Here is a 22,781-nt window from a genome sequence, read left to right as displayed (position 1 = left end):
AAATGTTTGAGCCCTGAAGGTCATTATGAAGCCAGATGGGTTATTATTGATATCTTATCGTAACATTGGTAATTTCCTGAAACTGGCATGGTTTATTGAAGCTTCGAATCATGTTTTAAGTGATATGTAAACTTGAACCAACCTCTGGGATTCCAGACTTGTATCATCACCAATCACTATCATCATCACCAATCACTATCGTTAAAATTCTTCCAAATCCCCATTCCATTTTTTCCCCCTATTTGCAATCCCTTCCCTTTCTGTGTTTCATTATTTTTCTCAATATCCCCCACATTCTTTCTATTTCTCAATGTTTTCTCATGAATATATCACCTGTAGGCTCCTTGTCTTCTAAAAATTGAAATACTGTGTAACTTATTTTTGCATATGGCAGCTTGGCTGCGAGGTAGCTATCATTGTGTTGGGGCACATCTGTGCCACTGATGCTGTGCCCTTATACCAGTACAATGGTACTCATTTCACCAACTTCAGAAGGATGACAGGCTGAGTCAACCTCAACTAGTGTTAATTCAGCAGAGAACAGTGTTCAAACTCAGGACCCTAAGATGCCAAGCCAGCCACCCCAACCACTAATCCAACACCAGGCTTAAACTGCATATAAATATTCTCCTGTGGAGTAAGGTCTAAGATAATAGAATCCATCCATCCAGTCGGACCATACTCTGTGCAGAGTGTTTGTGCTGCCTAAGCAGTCTCCTTGGTTATTGGACACAATCCTGGATGGGTCACCACTCCGACACAGGATACCAGCAAGCTGGCACTCATTTTGCCGACCTCGGAAGGATGACAGGCCGAGTCAACCTCACCTGGTATTAATTCAACAGCGAAGGGGAATTTGAACTCAGGATCCTAGGATCCTACACCCACCACCGTAACCATTAAGCCAAAACCAGGCATATAATAGAATATGTACAGAAAAAACCAACAGATTTCCAGCTTATAGCCTGAGTCATTCAGTCAAGAGTGCTTTTGCAAAGCATTGATGACAGCAAATGAGCTGCAAGCATTACATGGTTACAAACCGAATCTCATAAACCTAATATTTCCACTCAGCATCACCACCTTAAGGGGTGTGCCAAATTATATTTTGTGTTCCAGGTGTATCACCGACATAGAACCGTATATTTTTGATGGGTTAATCATGAATGGAGTAAGGTGTTGAGAAGAGAAGGAACAGAACAGAAAAGGAAAAAAAAAAACTTAAATGTAGGCAACATTGATCAAATCCTAATGCAGTAAAATACCTTTTAACTTCTTATGGGATGCGGTCACAACTGGAATGTACAAGCAAGGGTGAGGTTAGGAAAAATACCTCCATTGTGGTTTTTCGTTTCTCGATAGGTATGAAATATTCTGCCCGTGCAGGCCAAAATGCCACCGTGTCACAGAAAATGGCTCGAATAAGGGTGGGAAAAGCTTGGGTGGTGAGAGACAAGTACATCAAACACTGAATAATGGTTTCCAAACAGTAAGGAGAATGAGATCAAAGTAAACCATGATTACCTGAGGGTTTTTTGTCTGTTGCCTTTGAGTTTGTTCCCTTGTCAATTTACCCTATGTCTTAAATGCAGTTTTGTAAGCTTCTCATGATTAGACCTGGTGGATAGAAATTAAAAACAAAGGATTCATGTCTCTCTGAGCAGATTTTTGCACAATCAGCAGATCATATTTTCAAATTGATTTTGAGGCTTAATTGACGAGCTCATTGAAGGGGTGGAGGCTCTATTAACTGACAGTGGTATGAAGGGTAAACAGGTAGACGATAAAGCATAGATGCACAAAAGTGGGTGTGCTTTTCCCAGTGGGGATTTTGGGATGTGTTAGGATTTCTGGGCTGAAAGGATCGAAACCTCGATGAAAAACGGTGCCCAGTTGACGATCTGAGCAGTTGGGAAATCAGTCAATTGTTTATAAGTTGAGGTTATAACTTCAAATAAAATAGCTTTGGTAAGTACTTACCAGTACATAATATATCTGTGTGTGTGTGTGTGTGTGTGTGTGTGTGTGTGTGTGTGTGTGTGTGTGTGTGTGTGTGTGTGTGTGTGTGTGTGTGTGTGTGTGTGTGTGTGTGTGTGTGTGTGTGTGTGTGTGTGTGTGTGTGTGGGGTTTCCTTCTTGGGACTATGGTGCAGTAATTGGTCTTTGTTATGATTGCACATTAAAAAGCTATGGAGTTCTTGGCCTCATGGTGGTTAACTTTTGCATGCAGGCTGGTTCAGCACAAACTGACCCCACATCCCAATATACACTTTAAGCAGCCTTTGGATCCTTAAATGGCCTTCAATGGCAATGTGTGGCAGCTGAAAACCTTGCCTAGATTCTGAAGTACTTACACCCAAAAGTTGGAGTCTCTCAGTGTTACGGTTCAGTCATGAAAGAATAACTTACAAACACAAACAAAAGCACAAACACTTGAAATTATTTATAAGATGGAGACAACTCAGAACTTTTTGCTCATACTTAATATTGTTGTTTTGACAGCTTGTGATTTCAGGTATTGTTTTGCAAATAACCCATATATTCCTATAACTCCACCTCAATATAAATTAATTAAATATGGATATTTCAGTACAGTGTATTGGTACTGTCAAATGGAGATCTTGCCCAAATACCTGCAACCTGAACTTCTTGAGTGATGTCCTCTTGTAGCTAAAGAAGCTGGATAATCTTGTTTGCAAATCTCCAAATACCGAATCAATTAAAATTTGGTCCAACACTGAACTCCAATGCTGGAAATTCATGTCTTCGAATAAGGGTGGGACAAGTGACATTTAGGACATTCCACTGAGTGACATCTCAGCGTCTAGTGTTAATAAATGTGAGATAGGCAACTGGCTTGGTTAATAATCCATATTGGTTAAACAGCCAGCCTCATGGCAAGCACTTCTCACATCCTCATGACAATGCACATAACTGTATGTTGGATAAAAAGCCACTGGTGATGTTTCCACAATTGGAAAGCAAATTCATCCTTCTAAATGCAATGAGACCAATAAGTCCATTTATTGATAAAACTATATTATATATATATATATATATATATATATATATATATATATATATATATATATATATATATATATATATATATCTTCTTCTTCTTCTTCTGTCGGCTGCTCCCGTTAGGGGTCGCCACAGCGGATCATCCGTATGATCCGCATTGTGATTTGGCACATGTTTTACGCCGGATGCCCTTCCTGAAGGCAACCCTGGTCGCCTCTTACGACACAGGGATATGGTACACCTATTTTAACCGGGGTATACACAGCCCAGTACACTGGTACTCACTTCGCCGACCTCGGAAGGATGACAGGCTGAGTCAACCCGCCGGTGTATTAATTCAGTGGCCCAACGGGGCTTGAACTCAGGACCTTTTGGATCCCAAGCCACTGCCCTAACCACTGCACCAACACCAGGTGTATATATATATATATATATATATATATATAGCAACATTCACAGAAAAAGTGAGGGGGGAGGAGGGGAGGGAGGGGTCCTGGGTTGCGTAAATGTGTAAAAGGGTACGGTGGACATTTATGCACATGTCTCGGTAAGGTTTATGCATTTGCATTGGACAGGTTTGTATGTGTGCAAAGCCTTGTATCTTTGCACAATGAGTCAATGAAAATAACTGGTGAATAAAGTCACAAGTTAGTCTCATAAGCTTTAGTTCTCCTGCTTCCCCTACCCCTTACCTCTTATGCTTATAAGTTCCTGATATTTACCCCTCTAGAAGTCTCCCTTACTCAACGCTCCCTCCATAATTGTGCAAGGGACCCTCATCGAGGGATTTAAAAAAACACAAGAAAGGCATTGAAGCAAAGGAGCGCAAGAGGATGGGCTGACATATAGTGTGAAAGACCAGAAGAACACACTGGAGGGGGTTGGGGGAAGTGTGGTAGGGGAATATGAGGCTGAAGATGGAAGCAAAGAAAAGAAGAAACACAAGGAGGTGAGAGGCATCTGTCTATATGTCCTGCCTCCTCAGTAAAGTCTTGACTTCTGCTGATCTTATCACAATATATATATATATATATATATATATATATATATATATATATATATATATATATATATATATATATATATATAGATATATATATATATATAAAACATTGAGGCTCATGGAAGAGTAAGGTGATGGAAGGCAAAAAGGCAGTGAACTGAGCGGCACCATGGTACAGTAGTTGGACACAATAAGCAGGATAATAAATGAAGAGGAAAGGGGGAGAGAGAATAGTGGAGGAATCACAGTAAGAAACAGGAAAGAGGGTTGGGTGTAGTGGGGTTAATGGGGTGAAGGGGTTTAGGGATGATGTGAAATGGTAGGGTGTCACTTGCTTAATGCCCTGAGGGAAAAGTGGGGTTAAAAAGCCTTTGCAAGGCAGTTCTACAAATGGGAGAAAAGTGGAAGAAAAGTGACAAGGTGTGTGGAAAGCCTGGATTTTGTGAGTTTAACCAAAAGGGGTTACTGGAAGAATACATTCATCCTGCAGTTGCTTTGGAGGATCTGAGGGCTGAGAGAGCAGAAAAGAGCTACACCAGAGGAGAGGTGAGGTGTGCAGAAATATTATATCCCCTCACAGCCTACAAAGCCTTTGTCTATTGTTCAATGAAGTACTGTTCTCTCACTATTGGATCGTGTCCTCGTAACATGTCTCTTCTGGATTTTGTGGCATCTATAGCTCTCAAAATTATTGGCATCTCTCGCAATGAGACCGAAGCATAGGCCTGTTGCTCTGACATTGCCGATAGGTCAGTGACCTTCATGTCTGCCTGAGCCTGTGAGCAACAGCATGACACCGGGACACACACAGAGAGCATAAATACTGAAGGAGGTGGGGGTGCAGACGTCAGAACTCCCTTAGTCATCAAGGCAGTAGCCCAGCAATGCGAAATAACAAAATAAATATGGAAGTTATGTTGGGGCTGTCAGGATGGCTGAGAAGTATGTACCCTCGCCTCTGAGCCATCTACCTTGGGTTTGAATCTCGGCCCAGCTACAAAATGTCATATTGGTGTCTCGCAGGCAGAGCAAGGCATCAATGTGTGGGCCATGTCTCAGATGGGCATTAAACTGGGCGTCTTGTATGCCAGCATTATTTTGTGGTCGATAAAGATCCCTGGTGTCCTTCGCAAAAAAGTAGGCGAGTTATCAACCCTGACCAAAATTCCTGCCCTAACCTGCAGGAGGCATTACATCAGCGGCACAGCCATGCCCCCATCAGCCAATGGTGCTACTCACAGTCATGTGCAGTATACGAAAGAAGGAAAAGAAGAAGAAGAAGAGAGGAAGAAGAATAAGAAGAAGAAGAGGGAGAAGAAGAAGTGGAAGAAAAAGATAAACGGCTCGAGGAGGATAGTAAAGTAATGGCTTATTGGATGAAGCTAACTCAGAGATGGTCAAGGTTGACATGGATTTTATTTTTGGAAAAATCGTAGCTGTCAAAACGAGTAACAAGAAGAAAAACAACAATCAGAGATTGCAGCCCCTCAGAAGGACTTGTTTTGTGTGATGTTTGTGTCGTTTTTTTATGATGATTTTGTGTGGCGTTTGTGTACTGGTGTGTTACGTAATTAATAAGAGACATAATTAGAACTGCCAGAATTTAGAATGGGATTAAAATAAATTTGATTCAAATCAAATGGAAGATCAAATAGGTCCAGTCCTGCATTGGAGTAATCAGAAGGAACCCAAACAAGCAAAAAGCAAAGATGAAGTCATCAAGAGGAACCTGGTTAGGATTCACATTTCAGCTGATACTCCTCTACCCTCAAACCCATCCAGACACAGCCAAGTGAGCCTTATTAAAACAAACAAACAAACAAAAAAACCCATATCAACAAACTAAAATAATTCTAGCTGCCAGACCATGTATCCGATCAAGTTGAAATTTAAAACATGTATTCCCCTTCACTACTAAATCATAATTGTGAAGTTTCACATCGATTGATTAAGGCATTAAGCGGTTCCAGAGAAAACATTATTTAATATTTTTCTTCAATCCAATATGACTGCCAAACCATGTGACCTATCAATTATTTCTTAACAAAATTATACACCCAAGGCTTGTGGAATATTTGCATGAAGTTTCCCCTCAATCTGTCCAACCGTTCTGGAGAAGAAGATATTTTAAATAGGTTTTCGGGTAAATCCAAGATGGCTGCCAAACCCCTGCAACATCATATGTGTGATCCTTTTATTCCTCGTTGATGCGTGGTCATACCTGTAAAGTTTCGGCTCAATCTGTTCAGCCACTTCAGAAAAGAAGATTTTTGAAGGGTATTTAAAAAATAATAATCGGGCTGCCGAATCATGTGACCGATGATGTCATCAATTTATTTCTGTGGACCATTTTATCCCGAGATAACCCTCAAAAATTTTCATACTGATCAGATGTAGTGTTCTACATATGCAATTATGCTATCATAACGAAGGCACCTATGACGTCATAAAGATCACACTTATTCCCCACGAGGAGTACTTGCCATGTGCCAAGGTTCAATTTTCTTCTTCGTGTGGTTTCAGAGATGCAGAGGTCCAAATTTTTCCCATTTTCCCAACATGGCTGCCATACCACGTGACCTATGACGTCATAATTATCAATAACACATTCTACATGAGTAGTCGGTCCTATGGTGAAAACTTCGTCTCAATCAGACAAGCGGTTGCGGAGAAAAACACTAAAGTTCTGTGTGGACAAACAGACGGACAAATATACAAACAAACAAACGGACCCAAATGCAACACCCTCTCCTTCAGCGAGGGTAACTAGAATGGCACTCATTAGAGCGCGTACCTCTGCCCAGCTAAACAGTTTAGATTTTGTATTCCACTAATAGGCCGGATCTTCATCCAGACCTGAACCAAAATCGAATGAGCTTGTTCTTGTCACCAACCCAACTCATCCACCAAGTTTTGCATAATCCGTCAGGAATTTTTTGAGGTATGGTACTATATAGTACTGTATATCATTTTTGGCCTCGTCTCTCAATGGTGAAGAATCACTTCGAAGTAAAAAAAATTAATCGTATCTGGATCCTTACCAAAAGTGAATCTGTTCACCTTTTTCACACACCCAACCTGTCCACCAAGTTTCATCCGAATCCGTCCACAACGGATTTTGTGATATCCTGCTCGCAGACAGACAGAACGACAAGCAGACAGTGGTGAAAACATCACCTCCAGTGGCAAACCCAGGGGGGTTTCCTGGTTGCCCGGAACCCCCCCCCCCCTCCCAACAAAAAATATTTACCATTACAGTTGCAAACCCAGGGGCTCCCTGGTCACCCAGAACTCCTCCCACGAAAGTGTGCCACAAAAAAAGGCCAGAAGCCTCAGAAAAACTGTATCAATACAGTACCTAATAAACAATAAACCACTAACAGCTCATAGTAATTTATTTGGAAATTATTTGGAAAATTTATAATTTTCTGTTATTTGGAAACCCCCTACCCAATTCCTGGATTTGCCCCTGACCTCTGCCAATTTTCGGTGGTGGAGGTAATACGTTGAATGGTAATTCTTTCTGTCATTGTATTGTCTACCTGAGAAAGTAATACACATGATATCAAAACTGGTCACAGCATTCTGTGTAAAACCAAGATTACAGCCAACATTATCATGTGTGCTGTGGAACAGAGGTTATCATCAGGTTCCTTGTCAAGAAGAACATCGAACCAATTGAAATTTAGAGAAGAAGGTCAACGTAATGTTACGTTAATATTAGAACAGATAGAAATGTGTAGAGTGGTATGGTCCATTTACAAGTAGTTAATCAATCTCGATGTAATTAACCCTTTGAACCCTGGCGGCCGTTTTACCAGCCGCTATTCAAACCTCCGTACACCCGAGTAGCCTGTTTACCAGTCACGAGCGGCTGGTTTACTGGCCGCTCTATTCAAGCCTCCATATACCCGAGCAGCCAGATTTTTCTCCAGGAAGCCCAGGGTGGGAGAGCCAAAAGTACAAGGAGCTCAGGAGTCAAATTGTTAAGTAGGGAAAGTAGCTTCAGTATTGACTCGTTTAAGGCCCGGTCACACCTTGACGTTTTAGCCAACGTATGCCGATTTTTGATTTTTTTTTCTAAAACGCTGGCACACGTTGAATACGTTATGGGTAAGTTTTGATAACATTGAGAGCACGCTGAAAAACACTGCCACACGTCGTTGTACGTTGGCTTTAAACGTTGTACTTTTCGGTTGTCCTCAAATTTTTTCATGCTTGAAATTTCACGACGTATGCCAGCGTATGACTCACACGTTCCGCTACGCTGGCCACAAGTTGTATGCACGGTCTGCGATCGTTGACAGACGTCAACACATGCTACTTGTAAGTTAATCATAAGTTGAGACACCCCGAGGTAATGTTTAGCGTACCCGAAACTTATTTCTAACCTATGATTAACATGTTGTTGGCACGTAACGCGATCGTTGCCACACATCGACAGATGTTACTTTTAAGTTACTCATAGGCTGAAAGACGTCGGTACAATGGATCGTCCTTGCGTCAGCGTCCACGGCCATGGCCAGGACACTTATTTGCAGCATTCTTCAAACTTTTCTTCGGCATGACGAGGATGTTCACACTTCGATGTCTAGCTTGGCTATGATTCCAATTGTCCATCGGCAGCGTCTATTTAAAATAGTCGAGTTTGAGCGTTTTAACACGTTCAGAAGAAACGCTTCAAATTTCAAAACCTCAGTGTCAAAAAACAAAGGCGAGTGACAGAAATTTAAATCGTTCATTGTAAACAATGAAAATAGTTGAGTGGTACCGTTTAAAAGTCGTTGAGTGTAAAAAAAAAATCCAATTGTTGAGCGCAAGCGTCTACTTTCAATAGTGGGGTTTGAGCGATTTAACATGTTCAATAGAAACGATTAAAATTTCCAAGCGCCAGCGTCAAAAAACAAAGGCGAGTGACAGCAATTTAAATCGTTCATTGTAAACAATGAAAATAGCTGAGTGGTACCGTTTAAAAGTCGTTGAGTGTAAAAAAAATCAAATTGTTGAGTGCAAGCGTCTACTTTCAATAGTGGGGTTTGAGCGATTTAGCACGTTCAATAGAAACTATTAAAATTTCCAAACCCCAGCGTCAAAAAACAAAGGCGAGTGACAGCAATTTAAATCGTTCATTGTAAACAATGAAAATAGCTGAGTGGCTCCGTTTAAAAGTCGTTGAGTGTAAAAAAAAAATCCAATTGTTGAGCGCAAGCGTCTACTTTCAATAGTGGGGTTTGAGCGATTTAGCACGTTCAATAGAAACTATTAAAATTTCCAAACCCCAGCGTCAAAAAACAAAGGCGAGTGACAGCAATTTAAATCGTTCATTGTAAACAATGAAAATGGCTGAGTGGTACCGTTTAAAAGTCGTTGAGTGTAAAAAAAATCCAATTATTGAGCGCAAGCGTCTACTTTCAATAGTGGAGATGCAGCCATTTAAATCGTTGAGTGGCAGCCTATGAACCTACCCGTGGACACGCGGATGCAAGGAGGATCCATCATAACCCACACCCTCCCCCTCACACTCACCTACAACTGCCAACATGAACAAACTACTACTAATACTAATACTAATACTGATACTGATACTGTTACTGCTGACATGGACATCGACTCAAAAAGGACTCGAAAACACTGTTGGGTTCCCTTTTATGAGCAGCATTTTTATATACCAATTCCCAAAACTGCTGGGAACACGTCTTTATATGGCAGTTGTAAGCTAGAAACACGTTCATTTATTTTTTTTTGTCGACCGGAAGACGTCATTGAAATACGTCTACATACGTCGATGTGTGTTGGGACTACGTAAAGAATTGTTTCAAAGCACGTCAAACATAAGTTAGAAATAAGTTTCGCGTAAAAAAGACATTACCGCGACGTGTTTCGACTTATGAGTAGCTTATAAGTAGCCTTTGTGGACGTGTGTAAGCGTCCACATATCGTGTGTAAAACTTATCCCCATCGCATGCGGAACGTGTGTCATACGCCGAGTACGTCGTAAAATTTTGAACATGTTTAAAATTTCTTTACGTACTCTACTTACTACGACGACGTATGATTGCGTACTTTAGCGTTGTACTCACGTATACCAAACTTACTCATACCGTATTTGACGTGCCCCAACGTTTTAGACACATTTTTCTTAGGTCGACATACGCTGGCAAGATCGCCAAGGTGTGACCGCGATGTTGACACTTCCATTTCTACGGCAGTTATGATTCGAATCGTTGTGCGTCAGCCTTTTAATAGGCTACGTCACGACATCGTCGGCGATGCGTGCAACGCGCTATGCCGAAGTTAGACTATCGTTGGGCATCGGTTGTGTAGGATGACAACAGGTTCAGCATTCGTTGGTATAAGTTATCTATAACACAACGAAACGTTCTGTGTCCATTACTAATATGTTATGTATACGACCAACTCGTTATGAATACGTCCGAAACTTAAAAAAAAACATCAAAAGTTCAACGTCAGCCAGCGTTTTACATACATTTTAATACGTTGCCATCGCTGGCTAAAACGTCAAGGTGTGACCGGGCCTTTAAATGAGCACAATACGGAGGATGGTGCATGGTAATAATTAGTTAGGGTTTCAGGTGAATGACTCATATTGCAATGGCCCAGGTGAGGTGCTGATTTGTGGTGTGGAACACAGGTTAGAAAGTAGGGCCTCGGCAAAGAAGAAGGATGGAGTTTTGTCACCCCCTCAGGAGAGGAGTTTCAACGCTTCCCAATGGGAGTTTGGTTGTTCTCCGGGCTCTGCAGGTCTTGTGAGAGCTTGTTCAGCACGAAGGCGGAGAGTTGGGTTCAACATGAAGGAGGAGAGTTAGGTTTGCTGCGAAGGAGGGGAGTTTGGTTTGGTGAAGAGGAGAGTTGGGTTCGGCATGAAGGAGGAGAGTTCGTCTCGCGAGAGTTTGTGCCAAGGAAAGAGGGAGAAGGAGATCATGTGGAAAAAAGAATGGTTGCTCTGTCCGTTTTGCCTGCTTGTCATCCTTCTTATGTTCCTGCCTTTGCCTTGTTCTTGCTTCGTCATTCCTGATCCCCTGTTCATTGCCCATGGTTCCTGCACATGTGTTTCGGCGCCTGTCCATCTCTCCTGCCCGTAGACCTGCTGCCTCCTCATTCACCAGCAGCTAAGGCCTTACCCGGTTCTCGTCCCCCATCCCTGTCTGTACTTGAATCCGGTGTGTGACGCCTTAGATTATTATATTTATCTTGTATATAATTATTTAATCATTGTTTACGTGTTTCCTCTTTCTTCACCCTCCCGCCCACCCCCAACCCACCGTTGTCCCCACTTTCGTGATCACCATGCCCTGTTTATTACTTACAAAATCTAAAGATTTCGTAAGTATATTGATGACTTCCGTCCTCTGTTTGTGCGTTTGGTTGTTTGTGTGTTTGTTTGTGTGTGTGTTTATGTGTTTGTTTGTAGGCACTATAACTTGAGAACGGAAGAAGCTACCAATGCCAAATTACACCACGTGATTCAGGAGGGTGATGGCTCGCGCTGATTAGATTTTGGTCAAAATCGGTCAAAGGTCAAGGTCACAATGAGGTCAAACATTCGATTTTTGATGGTTTTGTACAGAATCATCGTAGAAACTTCTGGTTTGCGTCGCTACCTTCTCTCGAGACAGCTTTTGTTAGACAAGGTCAGAGGTCAAGTTGACGATTTCATAAGTACCAGTCTATGACTGCTTGTTTATTTGTTCGGGTATAAACCCCATTTTTAAAAGAGCTAAGGTTCTCTTATGCTATCTGTGATCCTGCGCACGTGTGAAGCTGCCATTAATTGATGTGTCCACGGGAGCTAAAAGCTGTTTTGTCTATCCGTTCAGTGGCTTGTGTTAATCAGGTCTGAGCACGACAATAAGTTTGGCATGCATCTCTCACATCATTTGGTGTCTAAATGGTGCGGTGAGTTCAAAAATGGCTGCGAATTTGTGAGTCATCTTGAACGCATTACTCCCATGCAACCGACTGTTATCACTCAAGCAAACAATAAAAGTGTTGAACAGTAAATTTTGGAAAATCTCCTCATACTATTGATGAAATTGCAGAAGAATCGGACGTCAGTGTTGGAATTGTGTGAACAATCATTCATTCTCACTTGAAATTCGAAATTGGGTGACGGACGTTGACCAAAAAGTAACTTGTGTGGCCAATGAATCAGAGCTCGTGGTATGCTACCAGAGGGAGGGAGATGATTTATTGATGAAGATTGTGACGTTTAATGAGACCTCAGTCCACCGTTTCACGACAGAGTCGCAATGAGCCGGCATGGAGTGGAGATTCTTGGTTCCCACGGTCATCAAAAGATTTAGCTTCAGCGGAGGCGGAAAAGCTGAAGGCAAAGGACCGATAAATAGGCAGTTTAATAACATTACGATGAAGTGGAATTTCCGGAAAGTGCGAAAACCATCAATGACTTGTCACGACAGTGACTTGTTGTGCAATCAAGTGAGGCAAGGTGGATGCAAAGGGCAGCGAGGTGATGCTGTCTCTGGGTGTGACATCAATTCAGGATAATTCTCACCCTCACACTGCAAATGTGCCGACTAGTCTGGCAGAGATGCAGACTCTCACCTTGTGATTTCCATTTCGTTTGACCACTGATAGAAAATCTTTGTGGCATTCATTCGAACAATGAAGACATCAAAGCCTGTTTTCTCAAATAATTGGGTAGCCGTCCCAAAGGTCTCTCCACCTATGGCATCATGGCACTACCACATTGATGGGACGGGTGTGGACGTGCAGCAGGGAAACACCATGAGTGATGGGTGAAATTTCATCAATCCTCCTGTACTTTGGGGTTTGTGGGCTGGCAAGATAGCCAAGAGGTATGAGCACTGTCTCTGAGCTATCAGGCATGAGTTTATCATCTCAATCCAACTGTAAACCGTCACCCTGGTGTTTCGCAGGAAGGGCGATACATGAATGAACGCCCCTTCCATTGAAAGGACGTTAAGCTCGGTGTCCCGAGTGCTTGTCCTAGTTGGTAGGCGTTAACGATCCCACCGTGTCCTTTGTGAGCTTATCGCCGGCATTCTGACGAAATTCCAAGTTCCTGCTTGCATGGAATGTGGTCGCAAGTAGTCTGGTCTTGTTGGAGGTTCCTTGACAACAGGTTACACTGCTTGCTATCTCAGAGTGCGCTCCAAGTAGCTGCTGCACCACATGCAAATTGACCAGGTCATTCGCAAATTTACAAAGGTACGAAGGGCAACCTACACATACAGCTTTTACTTTTCTGGAACATAAACTCTACGTCGATCTTTAACTCCCATCGTATAACTGGATAAGAGAGCCTGGCGTTGGCTTCGTGGTTAGGGTGGTGTTTTGGGATCCTTGAATCCTGAGTTTGAACCCGGTTTTTCCACCGATTATTTATATTTATATTTATTCCGCCGATTATAATAATATTATTTATGTGACAAGTGTTGACGTGCTGTACGTGCCTGTACTTGGTAAAAAACAGGACTGGCAGGACATCGAAGTGTGGGTGGCGCAGCATCCTGGAGCCTGCCAGGATCAAAGACGATGTTAAGCCGGCTGTCCTGTCTGCAATGTGGATGCTTTTCGAAGACGCTGTGATATTTATTTATTTGCAGGATGCGGTCGTTGGAATGGTCCACCGTGTGTAGCCGTATTACAAAACTTATAGGTGAAGCGAGAGGAATGAATAGATCGCGCCTCGCCTCATTCATCCCGACCCTTCTGTTGTGGTTTTGCACAACCACTTGGACCACCGGAAGCCGACTTGTGAACGGAGTTTCCAACGACAAATCTGATTTTTCAAGCCGCACCTCTCCCCATCCCGACCACACGCACGCACACAGCTTGTGCGGCACGTCTCTCACCCGAAACCTGTGTCTCCAGAGCGCGCTCGGCCTGCCCAGGCTTGTTCCGAGCTTCGCCCTGTGGGGCGCGAACCGCTGCCAGCTGACGCGGCCGTGACGCTCGCTGAGCTCGTCGCGAGTTGGACAGTCCAGTCACGGCTGTGTCCCGCGCACGAGAGCACGCCGCGTGCCGTCGCCTCAGGACAAGGCATTTGTGAGGGAAACCAATCACCACGGCCTTCAGATTAGTCGGTAAGTTATCTATAAAACCTTTCAACGTGAGTATAAATAAATAATCATATATTATATGAACACAGATGTTGAACTTGCGGCATCTCAAAGTGTGAATTCATTCATACACCCCTCATCCCCACCCCTCGTCAGACGGAAATGTATTATTTGATTTTTTTTTTTTTAATCCCACCGAAAAGTCCCTCAAAAAGTCCGGAGGGCCGTGTGCACAAACAAATAAATAAATAATTACTGTTTGTCGCTGATGACATTTTTCTGAGTGGAAACTGTGAGGAAAATATGTCGAGAAAGAAAATATTTTTTTCAGTCTGAGAGAAGAATAATACAAGGCGTTTTATTATGAGCACTTCCGTTGTGCAATCGCCGAGTGACGATGGGATCTCCATCGAGGTCTCACAGGATTCTCGTCAGAGCGAACGAAGTGCATTTCGAGACGTTGCCATGGAGACTGGGAGATAAGTTTCTGTGACATTTCGATAAATTTCTGGGATACTTGGGGAGTGTCTCTCTCTCTCTCTCTCTCTCTCTCTCTCTCTCTCTCTCTCTCTCTCTCTCTCTCTCTCTCTCTCTCTCTCTCTCTCTCTCTCTCTCTCTCTCTCTCTGTCTCTGTCTCTGTCTCTGTCTCTGTCTCTGTCTCTGTCTCTGTCTCTGTCTCTGTCTCTGTCTCTGTCTCTGTCTCTGTCTCTCTCTTTCCGAAGATGTTTTTTACTTGGTGTTAGCCATTCTTAAATCGTGTGTTGTTCTTATCTCGTCCCCCGGAGGGAGGGAGCGGGATATTGTAATCGTCCGGTTTGTTACTTACGAAATCTAAAGATTTAAGAAGAATCTAAAGATTTCGTAAGTATATTGATGACTTCCATCCTCTGTTTGTGTGTTTGTTTGTAGGCACGATAACTCGAGAACGGAAGAAGCTACCAATGTCAAATTACACCACGTGATTGAGGAGGGTGATGGCTTGCGCTGATTAGATTTTGGTCAAAATCGGTCAAAGGTCAAGGTCACAGTGAGGTCAAACATCCCAAAAAAGTTATAATTCGAGAACGGAAGAAGCTGCCAATGTCAAATTACACCACGTGATTCAGGAGGGTGATGGCTAGCGCTGATTAGATTTTGGTCAAAATCGGTCAAAGGTCAAGGTCACAGTGAGGTCAAACATAATTCCTTAAATTCATGTGGAGAAATGGAGTATTTTTGCTTCGGTCGATGTTACGAGTTCGTTTTAACTTCGATTTTAGTTTTGTCTTCGGTTTTTGCGATCGCTTAGGACGCTTAAAACTCGGTTATCGAAATTCTGATAAAAATCGGATGTTTTGTAGACGTTTTAAGATTGTATAAAAAATATTTCACTCGCCGTGTCACACCTCGTCACATGGTGCAGCGCGCCCGAGCAGAGGCGTCGTTGATCACATAAAGGTTTTCCGTGTGCGCGCTGACGGTGTTTTCGATAAAGATGGTGTTTAAAAATCATTTTTTTATCCCAATAAAGGTTATCGTCGCATGCCTGACTCGCTAAGCCGTCGGATTATGTAAAGATTGTTGGTGGATGGCCGAATATTACGGTTTTGTGACTTTGATAAAATAATATTAAATAATTGCGTGGAGAAATGGAGATTTTTGCTTCGGTCGACGTTACGATTTTTGATGGTTTGGCACAGAATCATCGTAAAAACTTCTGGTTTGCGTCGCTACCTTCTCTTGAGACAGCTTTTATTAGACAAGGTCAGAGGTCAAGTTGACGATTTCCTAAGTACCAGTCTATGACTGCTTGTTTGTCTGTCTGTCTGTTAGCAACTTTAAAGCAAAACGGCTTTAACAAACACTATCAAATTTAATCCACAGGTGCACATGACCCCATTAACTTTTGAGTCCAATTGGATCAAAGGTCAAGGTCACGAAAAGATCAAAATCGTTTTTCGCTCATAACTTCGTCAAAATGATCTGATTTACTTCAAACTAAGCTTATAGTGAACCTTATTCTATTTGTCACTTATAATCCTGCCCATTCCTAAAGTGGAAAATGAATATTTGTGAAGATCGGTAGGGTCCGAAGTTTTGGGGGTCATGGTCATCGGTCAAAATTACAAATTTTCCATTAAAACTAAAACATGGTTACGAAAATACAACTTTACGGAAAACGGCTGGCTTAAACACTGTCAAATTGTATCCACAGGTGGGCAATGAAAGTCTAGAGTCAAAATCGTTAAACGATCAGAACGTTTTCATTTATTTGTTATTTAATGGTCTTGTTGAACAAATAAACATAACACCGAATATAAATTGAAAGAATATTTCATTGTTTATTAACAAACACAAATAACAAACCGTTCTCAATACTATATTGCATACCTATAATATGGACTGTATATATTGTAACTGTGAAAGTGAAATTATTATTTATAGTATGGACACTGTTAGCTGTAAACTAGTGGCCAAGTATATCTTGAGTTTATATTGTTTATTGGCTTTCATTTGACACCATGACCTTTGACCTTACGTGGCCTTGAAAGGTCAAAATCATTTTACGGTCATAACTTCGTCAAAAATGGTTTAATTGACTTCAAACTAAGACTAAAATATTCCTTATTCTATTCCTTATAATTAACATTCAGGTTAAGGATGAATCAAATTTAAATTTGATCCCCAAAATAACTTTATGCCTTAAATGGGCGGGATTTGTTGTGCCTGGCACCACTTGTTTGTTTGTTTTTTATCACCTGTGAGGAGCGAGTGAATAGTGTAACGCGAGACGTTTTTTTGATTTTTTTTCCCTCAGAATGGGAAATAAATGAAAATTAAATCTCAAGAGATTGCTTCTGGAATTGCCTTGATGAGACGAAATTTATTTGACCTTTCGAATTTACTGAACTATAATCAGAAGCCTTAAAGTAATATTTGGCCGATTACGGAAATGTACAAATGCAGTAACGAAGGTAAACATGGTCACTGAAATTAATAGTGGTCAGAAGGACGCAGAGCCAGGGGTGGATTTTAACTGAGTTGGATGAAGGGCATCTATATATTACGTATGCGGAGTGATTGACACGCACCTCTCCCATCCCTCCCCAATCCTTCATTCTTTCGATCACATTCACTCCCATTTCTTTCCCATTTGTAAGCAATGAATCGCTCCTCCTTGGGATTCCACAAATACTTTGTTTATAGCAAAAATAAAGCTTGCTCGCTCTTTAAGGATACATCTCTTTATTGTCGTAAGCACAAGGGGTGGCAGCTATATTGAGAAGATGAGCTGGGGTGTTTGGAGGGAGAAAGGGGTTTCGAGAAGAGATGAGATATGGAGAGAGAGAGCTGGATATGATAGGGGATTTCAAAGGAGGTTGGAGGGTACAGTGTGAGAGAAGTAGGTGTATGAAAAGAGGTGTGGCGGTTGCAAACTACAGCAGTATTAGGAGGTGGAGGAGGGAAGGGGTATGTAGAGAGCATTATCTTGGGGGAAGTTGGGGGGGGGGGTATTCTACCATACTTGCAGACAAAATAAATAGATGACTCCTTACTCAATATTTTTTAGAATTTAAATGAGTCCTTACATCATTCAACGCATTCAACCTTACATCATTCACATGGGTGTACAGTGTCATTTGTCATAATCAACCTCTTTCTGCTTGAGATATCTTTTCTGAGCATGTACAGGGCTGCTCGGATTATGTGCAGTGAGTGCTTCCTCCCTCATACCTAAATTTCTCGTCCAAGGACATGAGTGCGAGCTTCAGGCGGATATACATGCTTGATGGAGCCAGATATTGAAGTTACTTCTGGTTTGACCTTCACTCTACGGGATCAGAGCAAGTCAGAGCAGATTGAGGCAATATCCTACAATATAAAAGAACAATGTCTTTATGTCTGTTCCTTATGAAATCGAAAACATCTTGGCCAACTTCAAACTAATTCTGCATTCCTTCTTGAGGCTCGCAGGGTCAGGTCATGGATACTAAATAAATCCCACTCCCCCCCCCCCTCCAGGAGTGTGGGGAGATGACTTGCGATTTTCACCTGTTCACACAGAATAGTGCAAGTGATTAAATCAATGACACCTGCTGGAGGGAGGGAGTATTGGTGGGTGCAAAAACGGTGTCAATTTTGAAAATAAATCCTCTCGCTCCCAGAGGGAGTGGGCATTGACTAGTACAAGGAAACACAAGGAGATTTGTTCACAGGTGGGTCAATTTGGTCCATCGTATCTGTTACCCTATCAATGCCCTGGCCTTCACTTCCACTTCCTGCAAGTCAACTGCATGTGATATGTCTAACACTAACCCTTGGGTTTTGCCGTATTATATTCCATATATATCATAATATTCCAACATAATATAACGTTCCATGTAAGTTGTATCATCGCATTGCAACAGTTAACCCATACTTGGTCAGTGGACCACTCATTACCTCCGTTACAAGAATTAAAAAAAAAAAAATTTCAGTGATTCTTCCCCATTGAGAGATAGGGACAAAAACGACATGTAGCATAATATTTAATGTGGACGAGTGATGACAAAACTCGGTGGATGAATTTGGGAGGTGACAAGAACAAGCCGATTAGATCTTGTTTCAAGTCCAGATGCAGATCCGGCCAATCAGTGGGATGCACAAGGCATGGTGTTGGTTTAACAGATGGGTGGCTGGCTTGAGATCTTCGGCTCTTGAGTTTGAGCCCCTTCTTAACCATTTAAGTAACACCAGGTGGGTTAACTCAGCCTGTTAACCTTCTGAGTTCGGCAAAATGAGTATCAGCTTACTGGTAACAGGAGCACTGCATCGGCGGCGCAGCCGCACTTCCAGAAATTATGCAAGCAACAGCTACAGACTGCATATGAACCAACAACAAGTGGGATACAAAATTGTAAACTGCTCAGTCTGGTGCAGGTATGTGCTCTACCAAATGCTGTTCTAGTTTCAAAGGATACCCTGAATCTTTAACATTTGGAACATAAATGCAGATGGAAATAGATAGGCACTCGGTGGAGTGCATACCTCCGCCACGTAATGCCTGATCCACGAGAACATATTGGGCCCAATACATTTTTGAAATATCATGCTATACAGATACAGTATGATAAAGTCTGGTGTTGGCTTAGTGGTTCGGATGGTGGCTTGGGATCCTTGGGTCCTGAGTTAAAGCCCCATTGGCCGCTGAATTAAAATACACCAGGAGGTTGACTCAGTCTGTCATCCTTCCGAGGTCGGCAAAATGAGCACCAGTGTACTGGTAAGGGGGACACTGCATCAGCGGCATAGCCGCATCCCAACCAATGATGCAACCAGCAGAGAGAGAGAGAGAGGGAGGGAGAGAGAGAGAGAGAGAGAGAGAGAGAGAGAGAGAGAGAGAGAGAGAGAGAGAGAGAGAGAGAGAGAGAGAGAGAGAGAGAGAGAGAGGGAGGGAGAGAGAGAGAGAGAGAGAGAGAGAGAGAGAGAGAGAGAGAGAGAGAGAGAGAGAGAGAGAGAGAGAGAGAGAGAGAGAGAGAGAGTACGAGTACTATATCTATATCGTTTTTGGCCCGATCTCTCAATGGTGAATAATCACTTACAAATTAAAGAATTTAATTATCGTTTTCAGATCTTCACCAAAATCAAATCAATGCGTACCTTCGACCCACCTAACCTGTCCACCAAGTTTCGTCCGAATCTGTCCACAACTTTTTGAGATGTCGTGTTACATATCGGTTAAGCCCTATCTCTCAATGGTGAAGAATCACTTTAAAATTATCAGATCCTGATCCGGATTCAGATCTTCACCGAAATTGAAACACTTCTTCCTTGTCACACTCACAACATGTTCACCAAGTTTCATCCGAATCCGTCCACAACTTTTTGAGATATCGTGCAATGTATAGTTTTTAGCCTATCTCTCAATGGTGAAGAATCACTGAAAAAAATTGTAGTAGTCAGATCCGGATCCAGATCTTCACCAAAATCTAATCAGGTTGTCCTTTTCAAACACTGAACCTGTCCACAAAATTTCATCGAAATCCGTCCACAACTTTTTGAGATATCCTGCACACAAACAAACAAATAAACCAATGTCACCCGCAGGGTGATCAGTATCTTGCCAAAAGGTGACCACGTGTGACTTCTTTAAGGTCACACTGAGGTGAACAGAGCTGCTATCCACCAGGAGCGACTCCTTGAGGAATATCTGCCTACGAGAGATTCCGATGAGAATCGTTCTACAGAGTAACCATGAAAAATATGCTTTTGCCTCATAACGTCACCAAATGACGTCATAATGTCTCAAGCTTGACCTATCTAGAAAGCACTCATCGAGGTGTTCAATTTGAGGTACTACACGATATGGTTCCTAAAACTTGAAAATTTGACCTTGGGGTCAAATATGTTTGACCTTAGGCACTAACCATGAAGGTCAAGGCCAATCACCACCAAAAATTAATCAGCTGAGCACCAGACCATGAACTATATTCCCATGAAGTTTGAAGACGATCCGATCAAAATTACTCAAAAAATAAGGGTTTCGTCGACTCCCCTGATTTGTGACAAAGTGACCTTGACCTTTGACCTTGACCTTCAAAATTTTTATGTGCTGAAAGGGACCTCTATAGGCCTCTGATATGCGAAGTTACAAAAATTTCCAATGATAACTGTGCTCTGCAGAGTGATTTATATGTGATTACAGACCAAAAATAAATAAATAAATAAATAAATAAATAACATGTGAAGGTCAAGGCCAATCGCCACCAAAAATTAATCAGCTGAGCGCCAAACCATGAACTATATTCCCATGAAGTTTTAAGACGATCCGATCAAAATTACTCAAAAAATAAGGGTTTCGTCGACTCCCCTGATTTGCGACAAAGTGACCTTGACCTTTGACCTTGACCTTCAAAATTTTGTGCACTGAAAGGGACCTCTATAGGCCTCTGATATGCGAAGTTACAAAAATTTCCAATGATAACTGTGCTCTGCAGAATTTTTTATACGTGATTACAGACAAACAAACAAACAAAAAAAAATAAAATAAAATAAAAACATACAAGCTGACTAACATATCTTGCAAAAACTTCGTTTTGGCAAGATAGCAAACAGACAGACAGAAAGGGGTGAAAACATAACCTCCTTCTCATTCGGTGGTGGAGGTAACAATGGGATTTACATCGTAACCTCAGGGACAGCATGCTCTATCAACGCAATTCCAGCTCTTCCAGTCAACAGGTGCAAATTCCCCTTATAGCCCTTCATCAGAACAGCAGTTTTTAGTCAAACAGCTCAGATGTTGCAGATTCGTCTTCCAGTTGTCTTATCTGGGTATGTTTTCTGACCTGACGAAAAACTGCCATCCTATTTGATTTGCATGGCTTGAAGGCAGGTCTTTACACCAATGATTGTACCATACTTTTTAATCGGGAGGATGTTCAGGTGGCTGTTCCATATTATAGTATTTGCTGGTTGGTATTAAACATCTTTCAGTGCATTTCAAAAAGGTAGGTCTGTGTGCATGTATTCTAGCCAATTTCCAACTTTCTTCCCTGATTGCAATGAGAGTACTGCATCAGTGGAACATCCAAGATTTATTGAGGATGCAACCAGCAGAATGAATTAATGATTAAATCCCAGTGAAATATGCATTTTATTAATAGATCATTAAATCTTGCACTTGAATGGCAAGCCCACTATATAATGAGCTCGAATGTAGTCACAAAGTCATTTCCACACTGCATTGTGTCCTCTAAAAAATCATCTATTTACACACACACACACACACACACACACACACACACACACACACACACACACACACACACACACACACACACACACACACACACACACACACACACACACGCCTGTATTAACAACCCCCAACACCCTCTGTAGAAGCCTGAATTTGCCCCTTATTGTGATGATGTAATGATTGCACATCTAGCTAATGTTGACTGCAAAGCACCTGTTTTCATTATCGAGAGCGGTTTAACGGCATGCATTGCAGCTGGAAACCTTGTGAAATATTTCAGGCCGAACATTTTGCCATGACAGGATACAGACTGTGATGCCACAGTGTGTACAGACACAAAACCATTGAAGGTATGTGAATGGTTTGTTCATTCTGTATTTATTTTCCAAAAGCAATGGAGTGTCACACAAACATCCTCAGCAGCTTACAATTGCAAAAAACAGCAAGTATTGTGTCACATCAAAGGATTCTACATTAGGTTTTTAAGATAATGTTCAAATGATCTCACTCAATAAATGAGTATAGCCTTGCGACGCCACTTCTGTATACAGCATAACATCACACATTAGGTTATTGATTATTAAGAATAGTTTTTGACTAAGAAGAGAGTTTTAATGAAGCTGCTATTGGGATTTCTGAGCCCCACAACCTGCAAGCCTGCTTATTAACTAAACCGCTAAATGCAAAGTTCACCTCATCTTTCATCAAGAGCCGTTTGACAATGCTCTCATTGTTCTTAAAAAAATAAAACAAGTGACAAAGTCTTATTCTCGCTTCTTTGTCTCCTGCCTGCCTGAAAATGTCTGGAATAGAGAGAGAGAGAGAGAGAGAGAGAGAGAGAGAGAGAGAGAGAGAGAGACAGAGACAGAGACAGAGACAGAGACAGAGACAGAGACAGAGACAGAGACAGAGACAGAGACAGAGACAGAGACACAGAGACAGAGACACAGAGACAGAGACACAGAGAC

General features: G+C 41.9%; 1 protein-coding gene and 1 long non-coding RNA gene across 6 annotated transcripts in view; one reads left to right on the top strand and one right to left on the bottom strand.

Moving 5' to 3' along the window:
- The window catches only part of LOC147017227 (uncharacterized), a 100,036-nt gene extending 85,983 nt beyond the window's left edge, over nt 1-14,053 (bottom strand). For both annotated transcript variants that reach the window (XR_015049405.1, XR_015049404.1), the window contains exons 1-2: nt 13,887-14,053; nt 7,068-7,154 (exon numbers count right to left, since the gene is read on the bottom strand). This is a non-coding gene — a long non-coding RNA (uncharacterized LOC147017227). The remainder of the gene's footprint in view (nt 1-7,067; nt 7,155-13,886) is intronic.
- Nucleotides 13,686-22,781, top strand: part of LOC147017225 (protein tyrosine phosphatase type IVA 1-like) — an 81,266-nt gene continuing 72,170 nt past the window's right edge. Inside the window, exon 1 of one of the 4 annotated variants that reach the window (XM_085846681.1) lies at nt 13,686-14,117. The gene's annotated coding sequence lies outside the window, so the exon portion shown is untranslated. The remainder of the gene's footprint in view (nt 14,118-22,781) is intronic. The other 3 variants (XM_085846684.1, XM_085846683.1, XM_085846678.1) reach the window with 3 other exon arrangements.

Source organism: Eptatretus burgeri, chromosome 11 (assembly GCF_056783735.1).
Source record: "Eptatretus burgeri isolate ZD-2024b chromosome 11, Ebu_testis_v1, whole genome shotgun sequence".
NCBI classification, from domain to species: Eukaryota; Metazoa; Chordata; class Myxini; order Myxiniformes; family Myxinidae; genus Eptatretus; species Eptatretus burgeri.
The sequence above is the reverse complement of the archived record's forward strand: the minus strand, read 5'-3'. Positions and strand labels throughout refer to the sequence as shown.